Source organism: Diabrotica undecimpunctata, chromosome 8 (genome assembly GCF_040954645.1).
Source record: "Diabrotica undecimpunctata isolate CICGRU chromosome 8, icDiaUnde3, whole genome shotgun sequence".
Lineage (NCBI taxonomy): Eukaryota > Metazoa > Arthropoda > Insecta > Coleoptera > Chrysomelidae > Diabrotica > Diabrotica undecimpunctata.
In genome coordinates, this window is record NC_092810.1 from 85,109,847 (window position 1) to 85,126,524 (window position 16,678).

The window sequence follows — 16,678 nt, forward strand, 5'->3', positions numbered from 1 at the left end:
GAACTCTGATGTTAATTCGATTTTCATTTGTTTATGGTCTATTTTCCGCGCTTGCTTTACGTCTAGATATTTGTACATATTATTTTCGCCCATAGCCTCGATGTTTTGGCCATTTTTGCATATCAAATCCTCCGGGCTGAACTTTTCCCTTGACTATATTTAGTACACGACATTTGTTTAACCTAAAGTGCATACTGATATCATTTGAAAAAGTTTCTACAGTTTTTAGCATTTGATCTAAGTGATTTCGAGTGGAAGCCATTAGTTTCAAATGATCCATATACAACAGATGATTAACCCATAAATGCCCAAAATTAAATTTTCATCAAAACGAAATCAAAACTTCAGAATGAAATAAGGAGAGGTTGTTTTTAATAGCAATCTGCAAAATTTGAGTTTTTTTTCATTGTAACTGTGTTTTTTTTGACGTATGATATATCATGCGCTGGGCAATGAAGTACACAATATTTCATAAAACATTATTTATTTTAAAATTTTTAGATCGTGTGATCTTTGACAAAACATTTCTGGGGATGAAGTCCTACATTACATTTTTAATGCATCGATTGGTACACTTGCCACATTTGCCGCACCTTCGTTGTTTTTTAATTTTGTCCACCAAATAACCCACATTATCCAAACGAATTTCTTCAGCAACATTTTTTACGTACTCTACGTGGCGTTGGAATATCTGGAGCCGTCAGCAGGGCCTCCATAATTCGCCTGTAAAATCTAATAAAGAAATTACGTCAATGTTGCAGTAGAGAAGACAGAAGAAGTATACTGAATATTGCTTCATTCAAGCAAAATCTTATTATCGCCCAATACCATTTTTTAGATCGAATTCGAATTTTATATAAACCTCTTAGCCTATCGAATAAGTCTATACCCCCCATTCCCTGTGCACAACGTTTGATTGATGAACCGCTATAATTTTTCTGTCATTTCTGGACCATCTGTTACAGTTTCCTATACATAGTAAATATTTCTGGAGTTGAAATATTAGTTGCCATAATAACTTCATTATTGTCATTCTAGCGAACAAGAGTGAGCTGATGTTCTTCGCTACGTAGAGCGTTTGTTTTTTTATTTCTTTGAGTGGGGCTCTTTCAATCCTGTCTCTTCTAATTGAGCCGATACAGTGTATCTTTTGATCTCTCAATCTTGTCAGTAAAGGTAAAGATGTATAAAAATGATCAATATAGATAACAGATTCTTGTGGTAAAAACCTTGTACACAGCTTTTTGGTTACAAAACTTCCTAACGAGTTACCCTGTAATTTATCTCCCCTTCCAGTATAGGGATGAAATTTTGCAAGGTAACCTTTATTGGTCGCATCGCACCAGAATTTATATCCGTAACGGATGGGTTTTCTTCAAATAATCTGCTTTATTGAATGATGCACATAATACGGCTCCATGGCTTCGTCCACTTTTCCACTTGTCCACAATGTTTACTTTTTTTTCTGACTAGTAGATAGCGAAATATGTAGCAGTATTACATAAAATATAGTGGGCATTAATGGGTTAAGCTTCGCCACTACAGTATTGTTGTTTTTAATACTAAAACCTGAGTCAGTGGAGTTCAATAGCTAGGATAGTGGGTTCATTGCTAGATAGAACCACAATGGACTCAGCTAATCTCCTTGGAATAGGCCGCGGTTAATTGCGATATTTTCCGTTTCGATATTGCTTTCACCATGTATTTGGAGGTGAATTTTAGTCTTCCAATCTGTCATTATATGTCTTAAAAAGGTCACGATATTATCATCGACTTTATATATTCTTAATATATGTACCAGCATATCTATGTTATTATTATTATTATTATTGATATTATAATATAATATTATAAATTAAAATAATTTTTACCAAAGACAATATAAAGGATAATGTTATATTATAGCCTTACTATTTACAGTTTAATGTAATTAGTACAGTACTAGGATATTTTTTTGCCAAAAGTCTATGATGTTTTTTGGATTTAGTGGAAAAGTCAGTGTTGCGATGAATATTGAGTAATACCAAAACATTTAGTCTCTCTTAGTTTATCCTGAATCTGAGAAAGGTATTCATACGTCTGAAAGTGAGAACAATCGTTCCACGGTGCAAGCCGTCACGATTTGAAATTTATTTATATTGCTCTATCTTAATAAAAAAGATTAAGAAAATATAAGTAGCCTTCCCGCTTAGGGCGCTTAGGCAGAATTGTGGGATGCGGGTAGGGTAACAATATACTTATTATTAGTTTGGATGCACCCGAACCGAATTAAAATTACAATTACTAATCACTAATTATCTTCTTCTATGTCTTTGCTTACACATTTGCTTTGAAATTTATTTTTTTTGCGAAGTTAGTTACATTTTAAAAGACTGGATGTGCCTGTAAACTAACAATTATTCGCTACTAAACCATGCAAAATAAAACAGCTTGAAACTATAAATCAAAGATTTCATGTTTATATTTTTGAAACTGTATAATCGTCTAAAGATTTGTATTTACAAAATAGTTTTTGGGCCATCACCATTTGTTTGGTGGAAACCAAACAAATACAACCATAATAGTAAAACTAATTACCGCCAATCAAAATTTATTTATTTACACCGTGTAATATATTATTCAAATGAACAAATAATACATTCACAAAAAAGTGTTGCCTCGATTTTCAATAAACTATGAAATTCATTTCGAATCATTACTTTAAATTTGAGATGTTAATATTAAATAATATTGAATTATATTCGTTGCTTTAAGGAAATATTAAGTGAAATGATTCCTCAGTTGGTGCAACTCAACGACTGTAAATAATTATTATCATTTCAGTAGATTTTAATATTTTTAATTTTCAATTTTAAAATTGAATTAATGCACAAACTTAAATTTCTCTTTATTGCAGAGAAAACGTTGAAAAATAGTTTTTTTATTGTAAATAAACAATGATGAACATTTTAAAATTATTTTTAATTCTAAATAAAAATTATTCTGCCAAAAATAAAAATATTTTATTTCCGAGTAAAATCACATGTTTTAAAACACTTCATACACAACTAATAAAAGTTGATATCTGATTGTATATGGTATAGATCAGTATATATAACTGTTTGTATGGGAAAATAAAACTGCTTTTACTATTTTCCTTACAATTTCATCATATTTTCTCAAGTTTAAGCGAAACGATAAAACTAAATAGACTAAATAGTCACTTTAAAATTCGTTAGACGTCATTTCATGTTTTAATGAACTTTTATTGCAATCGGTTCATTGGTTTTTGAATATTAGCTTGGACAAACACAGTGCTATGAGATTTTTATATATAAAGATATGCTTTTGTCCTATTTTTCACTATATAGCTGGTATTTCTTTACAGTCTTCCACGTTTTGGTGAAAGTTATGATATTGAAATTTACTCTATAATACAGTTACTAATTTTATAAAATTAAAATAAACTTGACAAAGTAAACAATAAAAATAAATTATTCAGATTTTTATTCAATGAATATTTCATTTATCTTAATTACAGACGGCAATTGTACAGATGTTAAATTTTAATCTCACGGTTCTTTTGTTCTGAAATACCTTTGTCTTTTAATAGTGTTCAATACATACCAACAGACAAAGAATGCGAAATCCATACAATTAAAATATATATATATATATATATATATATATATATATATATATATATATATATAATATATATATATATATGTATATATATATATATATAATATATAAATATATATATATATATATATATATATATATATATATTTATATATATATATATATAATAAATCAATATATATATATATATATATATATATATATATATATATATTTATATATATATATATAATAAATCAATATATATATATATATATATATATATATATATATATATATATATATATATATATACGTTCGAATTATCGGGTAAAGTGGTCTGTAATGAAAATCTTTCTTTTTTCTCTGATACTCAATATTTTGCTATTTATTTAATAGCTTTCTCAGGAGTAAACTAAAACAATTTGAACATTACAAAAAATGACGTACAAATACATTTTAAAACACCCACAGAAATTAAAAGATTTCACAAATAAAAAATGACATTGAAGTTTTTGAAATATTGAATGTCAAGATTAAATTGTCTTAAGCACGTTCGTTACAGCTATACGATAAAAAATTAAAATTATTTTAAATGTAAAAATAAAAATAACAACAAAAGAAACGTTAGAAGAATGATGTTTCTTTGATGAATTATTAAGGTTAGTTGTTATTAAGATGAATGTTGGCTATTTTGAATATTTATAAATTTTGTTCAATATATTACAATATATGTTACTTAGCTGTCCAGTGTCCGTTTTATAATTTAAAGTGTTTTTATTTTTGTTAATGTAATACATTTCAAGAAATAATCTACTTTTGTAGTTATCAGTCTGTGCCAAAATGTGAGCTTTGTTATAGTCTAGCATATGACCAGTGTTTTTATAGTGCTCAACCACTGCGCAAGTATTTTTTTTTTCAAGCAGCAATCACTTTTATGTTGTGTGATGCGTTGTTTTAGCCATTGTGATGTTTGACCAATATAGCTATTTTAACATCCTAAACACGGTATTTCATAAACGACATTACTTTTATATAAGGTTGGTACTGGGTCTTTGATTTTTGAAAATAGTTGTTTGCTGTTCATGGTATTATATTTAGCTATACTAATATTAGGAACATTTTTTAATATTACCCAGGAAGCTATTAAATAAATAGCGAAATATTGACTATCATAGAAAAAATAAAGATTTTCATTACATACCACTTTACCTGATATTTCGAACGTATTTATAAATTATTTTTTGGTCGAAATAATCACTTCTAATATATATATATATATATATATATATATATATATATATATATATATATATATATATATATATATATATATAGTATATAACTTATAAATTATTTTCTATAAACCCCAATCGTATCAATATATATATATATATATATATATATATATATATATATATATATATATATATATTGATACGATTGGGGTTTATAGAAAATAATTTATAAGTTATATACTATATAATATTAGATATTAAAAGTATTTGGTTATTTTAATAAGTTATATACTAGAAAATTTTATAAAAATATATTTATGTGAGGGCATTTTTAATAAATTAGCATATAATAATTGTAAAAAGTTGTATTTTAATGTTGTAAATATATTTAAGTGAGCCATGTGCATAGGCAACCAACTATACAGTAAGTGACAGACAGAAATTAATCATTTTTTACGAATTTAAGTGGGGTTATAATAATAATGTTAGTTTAAAATGTTTAATTTATATATATTTACTGATTTAAGTGTTTATTCTGATCTGAAAAGCCTAAATGTCAACAAAATTATTAATAGAAAAGTATGGAATTCTCTAGATCACCGGAGATGGCCTTGTTTGCGAAATGGTTTGTTCCAGAAAATTCAGACATGTATTTAATAGAACAAATGGAACATGATTTCTTACCAGATGGTTCTGGAACATCCAAAAAGATATAAATACCCGGTGATTTGGATTCAAGAGGGCAGTTTTTTAAGTCAGTCAGTCAGAAAGTTTAAGTCAAGCAGTCAGAAAGTTTAAGTCAAGCAGTCAGAAAGTTTAAGTCAAGCAGTCAGAAAGTTTCAGTCAAGTCAGTCAGAAAGTTTTAGTAAGAAAGTCCATTCAGTTCAATCAGTTAGAGGTCATTCAGTTAGTAAGAAGAATTCAAATCAGTTATAATTGTTCAATATAGTGAGTTAAATCAAAAGTAAGAAACAGTATAAAGAAAATATTGAAGATTAAAAATTATGTTATGTATAAATGATAATTGGATAATGGAAGAAGTATTAATTGAATATTAAAATTAAATAATATATTTGGTGATTGGATATTGGTATATAGAAAAGAAGAATAAATATAAATGCTGTTTGCTGGTTTGCTTGGTGGTTTATAAATGCTGGTGAAGAAAAATATCTTAAATTGGTGGAAGCTGATAATTGGAAAAAGTAATTTCATAAAAACAAGGATAACCGAAGCTGAGAAGAAGACATTTGAGTGGTGATTATAATCTATATAGTGGAAAACAGTTCATTTAGGCATTCAGTGACAGAAAGGTACAAAAATTTTGTTAATATAATTTAGTTAGTATCATATCGATTTCAATTTTGAAGATAGTTTGTTTAAATTTTACATTGTCTATAGAATTTAATTAGTTTCATAAGAATTTCAATTTAAAGATAGTTTATTTTAAATTTACATTAGCTAGTTTAGATATATATGTGTGTTTCATAGTAGATCTAATAAAGATAATTTCAAAAAGTACTTACAAACTAATTCTTTGAGAACCGCGATAAAAACCCTATATATTATATTATTAAAAATACTCATTGCTCATCATTCAAACAAACAATACATCATAACAATATATATATATATATATATATATATATATATATATATATATATATATGTTAAATCACTAACTTCTTGATTGACTTTTTAAAAAAGATTTATTTCACAATTAAAAGTTACACTTTTTTTTATTTTTATTTATCCACATCAACCGCTAGGGTTATTAGCGGTAGGTTTATGATACAAATAGAGAAAATAAGATACATTTTACAATTTATGACTTACAACAATATGGTATGATGTACATGTATGTAAATGTAACAAAAATTAAATCACAATTTATTATAGAGTTTACAGTAATTTAAAAAAGACAGAACTTCATTGAATTTTGTAACCAGTGCTTCTTTCAGGCTGTTGGGTATCTTGAATATCGCCTTGGCTGAGGTGTACTCTGGACATTCTATTATTATATGGTTGACTCTGAAAGGTGTTTGGCATCTTTGGCACATTGGTAGTGGTTCTTTGGAGATTATGTAGCCGTGCGTAAGTCGTGTATGCCCAAGTCGGAGTATGCTGATAATTACCTGGTCTTTTCGTTTTGGTGGTATAGGAAGATTTTTTGAAGATACGTCGGGTTTGATGCTTTTAAGATTTGTGATTGTTTGATCCCATATTTCTTGCCAGATTTTATTTACATGAGTCTTGAATAAAGTCTTAGTATCTGATATTGGTATACCTGTTGTAGTCGGAATGTTCACATTGTTTATTGCTTCAAATGCTGTTTTGTCTGCTAGCTAATTACCAGTTATTCCGACATGGGATGGGACCCACATAAATGATATGGTTTTTCCAGAAAATTGGAGCTGTTGCAATGCGTCTTTAATTAGGAATAGATTGATGTGTGTAGGATAAATATGTTTAATGGCCTGTAAACAACTTAATGAATCTGATAATATTAGTATTTGTTTTTCATGTGTGATTTTACAATGATTTAGTGCATCAAGTATTGCTTGGAGCTCTGCGGTATAAATACTACAGCCGTCGTTTAATCTAGTGGCAGCAATTGCGTTTTCTGATACAGTAGCAGCTGCTACTCCGTTGCAATCTTTGGAGGCATCAGTGAAGAACAATTTATAAGTGGAATATTTGAGTAAATTTGCACGATACTGAAGCCTCACCTCAGCAGAAATGTGTGAATGCTTATCATAATTAAGTAAGGAGAGGTCTACTATTGGTAAAGAAACTGTCCAGGGAGAGTCTGGTATAGTTTTATGGGGGCCAAGGTGATTTGATTTATATAATATGGTAATCTTTTAACTCGTTCGTAAAATGGTACTGTCTTGGTGGTGTAATTTGTGTATTGTTCTAGTGATTCTTCCGATACTAAACTTGCGAGAAAGGTATGATCCTTTGCGGTTAGAATTTTTAAAGCGTAGCATAGTGATATATATTGTCTTCTGAGGTATAGTGGCATTTCTCCTGCTAGCACTTGAAGGCTTCTTATTGGAGTAGTTCTAAAGGCTCCAAAGTTTAGTCGTAGAGATGTGGTTTGAATAATATCCAGTTTTTTTAGTGTATTTGTATTTGCTGTTTCATAACAGATGCATCCGTAGTAGAGTTTGCTTCTTATTAATGTCTGATATAAATAAAGAAGAATTTTAGTATCTGAACCCCATTTATGATTGGATAAAACTCTTAGTAAGTTTATTCTTTGTTGGCAGGATTTGATCAAATTGTTGATATGTGAAGTCCATGTGAGTTGTGAGTCAAATATTACACCCAAAAATTTGATTTCGCGGACTTGTTTCAGAGAATGACCATTTAGATACAAGTTTAAGTTGTATTCTGCCCTTATTTTGTCAAACATTATTACTTTAGTCTTCTCAGTTGAAAAAGTTAAACCAGTCTCTAAAGACCACATTTCTAAGCTGTTTAATGTTTTCTGTAAAATTTGCTTAGCTAATTCTATATTTTTACTTTTATATATTACTAGATCATCAGCAAAAAGATTAGCTTTTACGGGAAGCTTTATGTGGTTTGTTATATTATTTATTGTGATTAAGAATAATAGTGGACTTAAGGCCGATCCTTGAGGAATTCCATTATGGAGTGATTTCGATGTTGATATGAATCCATTCGTTTTTACTTGTATGGACCTGTTTTGAAGAAAGTTTTTAGTGAAAGCGAGAAAGTTACTATCTATTTTCCAGTTTTTCATAATTTTGAGGATATAATGCTTCCATGTTGTGTCGAAAGCTTTTTTGATGTCGAAAAATATTGCAATTACTTTTTGTTGATTTGTAAATGCTTTATGAATTTCGGATTCTAGTGCAACAATGTTATCAGCTGTCGATCTGTCTGAACGGTATCCGCTTTGTATTGGAGTAAAGAGTTTTTTCTTTTCCAAGTGCCATTTCAGTCTTTTACTCAATATTCTCTCTATTGCTTTGCAAATGTTACTGGTGAGAGATATTGGACGATAGGAGGATGGTAAGTTTTTTGGCTTATTTATTTTTAAAAAAGGAATTATAATTGCTTGACGCCATATTCAAGGAAACGTTTTATTTGTGTAAATATTGTTAAAGATGTCAACTAAAATTTTCTTTACTGTTTCAGGTAGTGTCTCAATAAATATGGTTGGAATATGATCAGGTCCTAAAGAAGTTTTTTTAGAATGGCCTAGGCTTTCGTTTAACTCGTCTAGTGTAATCGGTATATTGAGAGGGCATAAAATATCTTCTATTTTGATTTGTCATAATTCGGTGTTTTCTTTGTGTTTTAGGAATATAGAGTTGTATTGATCATTGCTCGAATATAGTTGATAGTGATCAGCTAAGTTTTCTACAATTTCTAGTTTATCTGAAGTAATTAAGTTATCTGTAGCAATGGTGTCAATATGATTAATTTTGGTTGAGCCTTTAATTTTCCTTATTTTCTGCCAAATATCACTTATTGATGTAGATGAATTTATTGATGAGACATAATTGGCCCAGCTTTCTTTTTTGGATTTTTTATTAGAAATCTGGACCTAGCTCTTAACGCTTTAAATCTAGCTAAGTTAGTTTCGGAATTGTGTTTTTTCAATACATTAAAGGAATGTTTTGTTTGTTTCAAAGAAGTTTCTATTTCGATATTCCACCAGGGTAGAGGTGTTTTTGTGGTAGCTTTAGTTTTTCCAATCGCTTCTCTGGCTGAATCTATTAGGATATCATTAAAATTTGTTATTGTAATGTTTATATCTTCTAATATTTTGAAGTCTTTCATTCGTTCTCAATCCACTGATTTTAATTTCCATGTTTCATATGGTTTTGTATTAATCTTTGTGTCTTTAATATGAGTAATCAAAATTGGTAGATGGTCGCTGTCAAATAAGTGCGAAAGTGTATTCCACTCAAGTAGTAGTGCTAAAGTTAAATTGCTGAGGGATAAATCGATGGTTGAAAACGTGCCATTATATGAGTTAAAACGGATAGGCATTCCTGTATTTAATAGCACCAGTTTTAGGTTGTTAATTATTTCTAATAGAGTTTTGCCATTTTTGTCAGTTTTCGCAGATCCCCAAGATTCGTTATGACAATTTGTGTCAGCAAGAATTAATTTAGGAGATGGAATTTGTTCTATCACTTTTTGTAGTTCTAGTAGTATAGATTCTTCCGGATGTTGTAAATATACACTGCAAATGTTAATTTTGAAATGATGAATTATTGAGACTGCAATAGCTTCCAGATTTGTATCTAACGGAATTTCTTTGGATTCGACCGTAGATTTCACAAAGATGCCAACACCATCACTAGCTATTTGCTGCAACGGTCTATTTTTGATGTATGGTGTATAGTTTTTCAATTTTACATTATTATTAGAAAGTTGTGTTTCTTCTAAACATATTACTAAAGGTGAGAATTCATTGATTAATATTTTTAAGTTTTCAATATGGCTGTAAAAGCCATTCAAATTCCATTGAACTATGAATTTGGTTATTGGATAGAGTTGCTGTCGCTTTCTTCCTCAGTAATAGAAGAGTTGTCTGTTCCATGTATCTTTTTTAAGATCCTTGAAATGTTGTTTTTAAGATGTCGGTCGTTTGTGTTTGTGTGTACCATTTGCAATTCAGCGCTAAGTCCTTCTAGATCATTTGTATAATCCTTTGCTACGTTTTCAGGAAACTTTGAACCTATAGCATTTGTAATATAGTCGCATAGCTCTGTGTATTTTAGTGTGTAAGGAATAGTAGCTGACGATAAAATGGCTTCTATAGGTTTCATTGAGATTTCGATGTTCAAAGATTTTTTAATCCTTTTAGGTGCAGATTTCTTTGGAGCAGGAATTATTATTTTTTGATTTTCTGACTCTATTATTTCAGGAGATGTTGACATTTGTCTTTTTTATAGAAGTATGTGATATTATGTTGGTATTATTAGATAGTGATTCGGGTAGGTTTTGTGAGTTAGAAGAGTTATTTGGTAGTAGTCTGATTGAAGAAGTAGCAGGAGTACTGGATTGATGAGCAGTTGGGGTTTCTGATGTAAGGGATGTTTTATTTATTGGATAATTTTCTGTCTCAGAAATATTAACATTTATAGATTGAGATAGCTGGTCAATATTTTGTATATTAATTGGTTCGATAGTGCAGTTTTCATCTTTGTGTCCTGTGGTATTACATTTAGAGCAATTTAGGCCATCTAAGGAAAGATAAATTCTGTAGGGGGTATTGTTATGAGATATAAGAAGTGAATTTGGGATATGATTATTAGTTGTTGGAACAAAAAATACTTGACGCCTAAAGCTTAATATATGATTATATTTAGATTCAGGCATACCAACTTTTATAAATGTTATTTTAGACACTGCAATAAGCTCCAATTTTTTGAGCTCTTCTTCGATAATAGTGTTTGGAATACTGGGGCAGACATTTGATATCACTAGTCAGCTCGCAGGAGTAAGTAATCTTCTAATTTCTATGTCGTTTCCTTGTATTGAAACGGATTTGTGATTATGTAGTAATTTTTCTAAGATTGTAGTGTTACTGAGATAAATGCATACTCTGTTATTTGAAATTCTGGACGCGAAGATGATATTTTTTGGTTGTACCAAAGTTCCTATTGCTGTTATGTATTCGTGTATTTTTATATCTGGCACTGATGACAAAACAATTGCTTGTTCTTTGGATGGAAAGTTAAAGTTGCTTACGGCATTAGAGTAGGTTAATATTGAAGAAGAGGTTGGTGTTGAAGATGTTAATAATGGTTTGGTGATTACTGTGTCTGTTTTTAAATTGTTATCCATTTTTAATTTTTAATTTCTTCATTTCATAGAATTATACTAGAGCCGCTAATGACTTATTGTAATTAAGCCGGCTTATCGGCGTTTTTATTTGAAATAAAAATAGATCTTCTGTTGTTTAGTTTTCAATAAAATCTTTAAATGGTTTTATCTGGATCAAATAAAAATTGTACTTACAATTTTTCTCTTCTGTAATTAGAAAACACTTTAATTTCACTCTTAGTACAAACTTGTATTTAAATTTTTGGTATAAACCAACAAAAAACACGTTTTATTCGGAGCTGAAATTTATTGACACCTTACTAATGAGTCTCGAACTGGATTCCAAAAGTTACACTTTGTTCTACGATAAAATGAAGCAAATAAAATTATAATACAAATATGTTATTAGCAACCAACTTAAATGACGAGTAATACAATTATGTTAAAGTCCTAAATTTATAATCTTCCTACAAAATGTGGTGTCGACATTTCCCACGAAAGGCCAGCTTTGGTCAGAGTTTGATGTCCGTGCATGGTCAGCTATCTCTATGAGAACGCTTGCTGAAAGGATAATGAAATAGGAACTGATATTGCGAAACCAAAGTGTCGGTAACCCTTGAGTGGTTCAAGGTGACTATTTTCACATACAACAGCTCCCCTCATTAGTGAAAACTCGATGCCTTGCTTCGACTTTTAAAGTTCAATTGGGGTTTTTGATACTTCTTCATTTTCTGGGCGTACGTCTGGTCTTCTTTTAAAGGTTAATCCTTTAAGTTTCTGTTTAATGGAACTGCTGCGATGTGGTGAAGGTGGAGGTGAATCCTGCGGATAGTTCATGGCAAGTCTTGGAAATCTTTTGCGTCTACATTTGCAAAAGATGTATACAAAAACTAGAATGATAATTAATGATAAAGACAATATAGTGAACCAAGGCAAATGTTCTTCGATGAATGGTTGGTTCATGGTTCGGTCAAGTTCTTCTGAATATTGGTCCAGCTTATGTTGTGCAATATTTAAATATCTGCATTGATCTTATTGAGTTGTAATGGTTTCAAATTTGGTATGTGGTTTTTTCTTTCACATCATTTGTATGGATTAACTGGATGACTTCTGTAGGTTATATTTGGATATTTATCGATTTGATCTCTGGCGTGGACTCTAGTACTTCCAATAAATGCTGTACATTTGGGTGGTAATCTTAGAATTGTGTTTACTTTGATTATCTGGGTACTGATGTCTTTTCTTTCTCACTTGATTGTAACTGGTAATGGATCGGATACTGTTATTAACCATAAATTTCTGTCAATTTCTTGTAAATTGTAATCTTGTGCTAAAAACGTCGACATCTGACAAGTTTTTGGTAGAACGCTAACTGGTTTCAATAACTGGGCTTCACATATAGTATCGCTGTCTATTGGATAGGGAAGAATATCTGTGCACATTCTTTGGTTTGGATTAATTGATTTGCGTTCTTCTGTGTTTCGGGGTAATACATATGAAATTGAATCATCATCTCGCGCTATATAATTATGTATTGTAGAAAGTGTATAAAAAAGACCAGTTTGATTATCTAATATTGGCATTGAATATAAATGATATAAGATATAGATTTCGGGGTCGACTAGTGGAATTTCTAAGACGAATACAATTTTTTAATCGAGTTGATATGCTTGAAGTTTTATTATATCGATATACTGGGCTATATTTGATGTATAAATGGGCAATGGTAATACATTATTTTGTAATAATTGTGAGATAGTTTTCAATGAATCTAGTAAATCATTGGGCGAAATAATTGACCTGTGTAAAATTTGCAACCGAGAAAAAGTGATGGCATTTAAAATGTCATTGAGATAATTTTCTAAAAATATGTAGCTTTCCATTAACGATTCACACAAATTTAAGGTTTGTAATTGTGCGCAGTAAAATGTTATGTCGTCAGCAATGTCTGTAAGAGTGGTATCGATATCGTTTATGTCTTTGTTAAAAGTTTCTTCGTCTATTTGTAATTTTTGGATAGTAGTGTTAAAAGATTTTATGACAGAAGTTGTAACAGAAATTCTGTCGATGTTGGATATGGCAATTTTTATAGGGAGCAATTCCTTGTAAACAAGTAATGCCCATTTATCGTTAGATATTCGAATGGTACCTTCTTCTTCGTGATAGAAGATTCCGACGGTATTATTAATGGGAGAGAGGAGAAATTGGGAGTAGGCGATTGAAAATAGTCCATAGAATCTGTAAAGAAAAAATTTACTCAAAGTATGGTTTTAACCTGTCAAAATTTACTTTAGAAGTTTGATTTGTTTGGGGATTTAGGATAATGTCAGAAGTTGTAAATATTTCTTGAATTTGAAAAGGTCCGTTAAATAAATTTTCAGATTTTGATTTTATTTGGGATTCTTTTACGTATACTTTGTCGCCGATTTTAAAATCAGGGCGTTGTGTTGAAATATTTTCATCAAATCTTTCTTTAGCTTTTTCTTTTGCTCTTTCTGTTTTCTCTCTGGCTACTTTATAAAAGTATTCCATACGGTTATTAAGGTCTCTAACATATTAGCTAATTAGGCTTTTTTGATTATATAAAGTTTCTGGTGGTCGTCCTGCAGTATGTCCAAAGACTAGTGCGTACGGCGTAAAACCGTGTGTCTTGTTTTTTGCATTATTGTAACATATCACTGCATAAGGGAGGATCACGAATGGGTGATCATCGGGATTTTCGGCTTTATTTGCTCGGATCATTTCTGATAGTGTGGAATGGAATCTTTCTACAGATCTATTCTAATTCTACAAATTGTTCTTGGTTCGCATAAAGTATGAGAAATAAGTATGATATTACTGTTTGTGGGTCGAAAGGTAATGGGATAATGAAATATTTTCGATCTTTTATGGTTTTACTAGATACGATATTGATCCTTCGGTTACTGTATTCTATATTTTCTTCGAATATGTCACTTATTATTTTTTCGTGCAGGTTCACAAGCTTATTCTGCCAGAAAAAGGTAACGATATTCTTGTGAGATTTATCTAACAGTTCTGCGTTTGACGTTTCTATTTTGGAGTAATCGATAATGGATTTTGTTCTATATAATTCGAGAAAATTTTCGAATTCTTAGGACATCTTTTCTATTCCTTCTTCTGTGTCCTCTTTTCCTTCTTCATCTTCTTCTGTCTGGGTTTCATCTCTGTTAGATGCATGCAGGGCAAGTTTTGATTGAAAATCTGCACAGTCCTTAAAATGATTTATTTTTATTCTTAAGAGTGCATCTGCGTTTCTGTTGATTTTTCCTGAACGGTGCTCTATTTTGTAATTATATTCTTCAAGTTTTAGACGCCAGCGTGCTAGGCGGCTTCCTGAGTCTTTGATTGAAAATAGCCATGTAAGAGGTCGATGATCAGTGATAAGAGTAAACTTGCGATCGAAAAGATATGGTCTGAAATGTTTTACTGCACATACTATAGCTAGTAATTCTCTCTCTATTGTGGAATATTTGGTTTCTGCACTGCATAATGTTCGTGAGGCATAAGCGATTGGCAGATCTTTTCCTAATGGGCCTTGTGACAAAACGGCTCCAATTGCGAAAGCACTAGCGTCAGTAGTGAGTAAAAAGGGTTCTTCAAAATTTGGATATATGAAAATTGGGTCTGTTATTAGAATATTTTGAGATCGTTGAATGCTTACTTACATTCGGCATTAAAAACAAAAGGGACATCTTTTTGAAGTAATTTAGTCAGTGGTTTGGAAATTTTGGCAAAATTCGGGATAAATCTGCGGTAGTAACCTACTAGGCCTAAAAATGATTTTATTTCTTTAGTTGTATTGGGTTCTGGGAAACTTTTTATGCATGATACCTTGGCAGGATTTGTTTTTACTCCGTGCTCAGTTACGAGGTGTCCTAAGTATGCGACTTCTTTTCTTAAGAATTCACATTTATCCGGTTGTATCTTCAGATTTGCTTTCCTTAATCTTTTAAATACTTCTGTCAGTCATGACATATGCTCGTGAATGGTGGCTGAATAGATGATTATGTCGTCCATATTATATACTAAACATTTTTCGTTTTGAATTCCTAAGAGGATATTATCCATTACTCGTTGAAATGTGGAAGGAAAATTCCTTAATCCGAAAGGCATACGAACAAATTCGTAATGTCCCTTGTAAACTTAAAATGCTGTTTTTTGGATATCTTTTGGATCGATTTCAATTTGGTGGAATCCGGACGCCAAATCTAATGTTGTAAAGTACTGACATTTTCCAAGTTGGTCCAACAATTCTGAAATTTGTGGAAGTGGATAACGGTCTTCTATTGTAACTTCATTAAGTTTACGATAGTCAATAACGACTCTTCGTTTCTGTTTGCCAGATGCGTCAAGTTTTTTGGGTACCACCCACACTGGACTTGATTAGGGCGATATGCTATGCCAAATTATTCCCTGCTCTAGTATTTGTTGAGTTGGTTTGTGTCTTTACCTCTTCTTTATGAACCTGTGGATATCTGTAAGTTTTCGTGTATATCGGTTTCGCGTTGTTCGTTTTGATTGCGTGCTTAATTTCATTCGTGAATGTTAGCTTGTTACCTTCTATGTAAAATATATCTGAAAATTCCGTACAAATGTTTAGAATTTGTTCCTTTTCTTCTGAGTTTAAGTGGTCAATTCTCAGTTGTTCTTTAATTATTTGTTCTCTGTCTATAATTCGATGTTCGCAGTCATTTTCGTCGTAGGTGAAAATTGACTCCAAGTTTTCTATAGGTTCGATGGAAATATTCGATTATTTTTGGCATTGCATTAGCATTAATGACGGAAGTTAAAAAGTCTTCATTTTCATCTACATGAACTAATGCGTGAGGAATTCGAACTTTTTCGATTTCTTGGCATGACAGTATTGCGTCTGTATTGGATAGGTTGCATTTTAATTTGAATATTTGTTGTATTCGGCTATCAATCGAAATTTGGTTTATTTTTTCTTTTATTAATTTTTTTCTCTGGTGTTGGGATGTGTTGTTGATCATGAGTGCTTTCGTGAA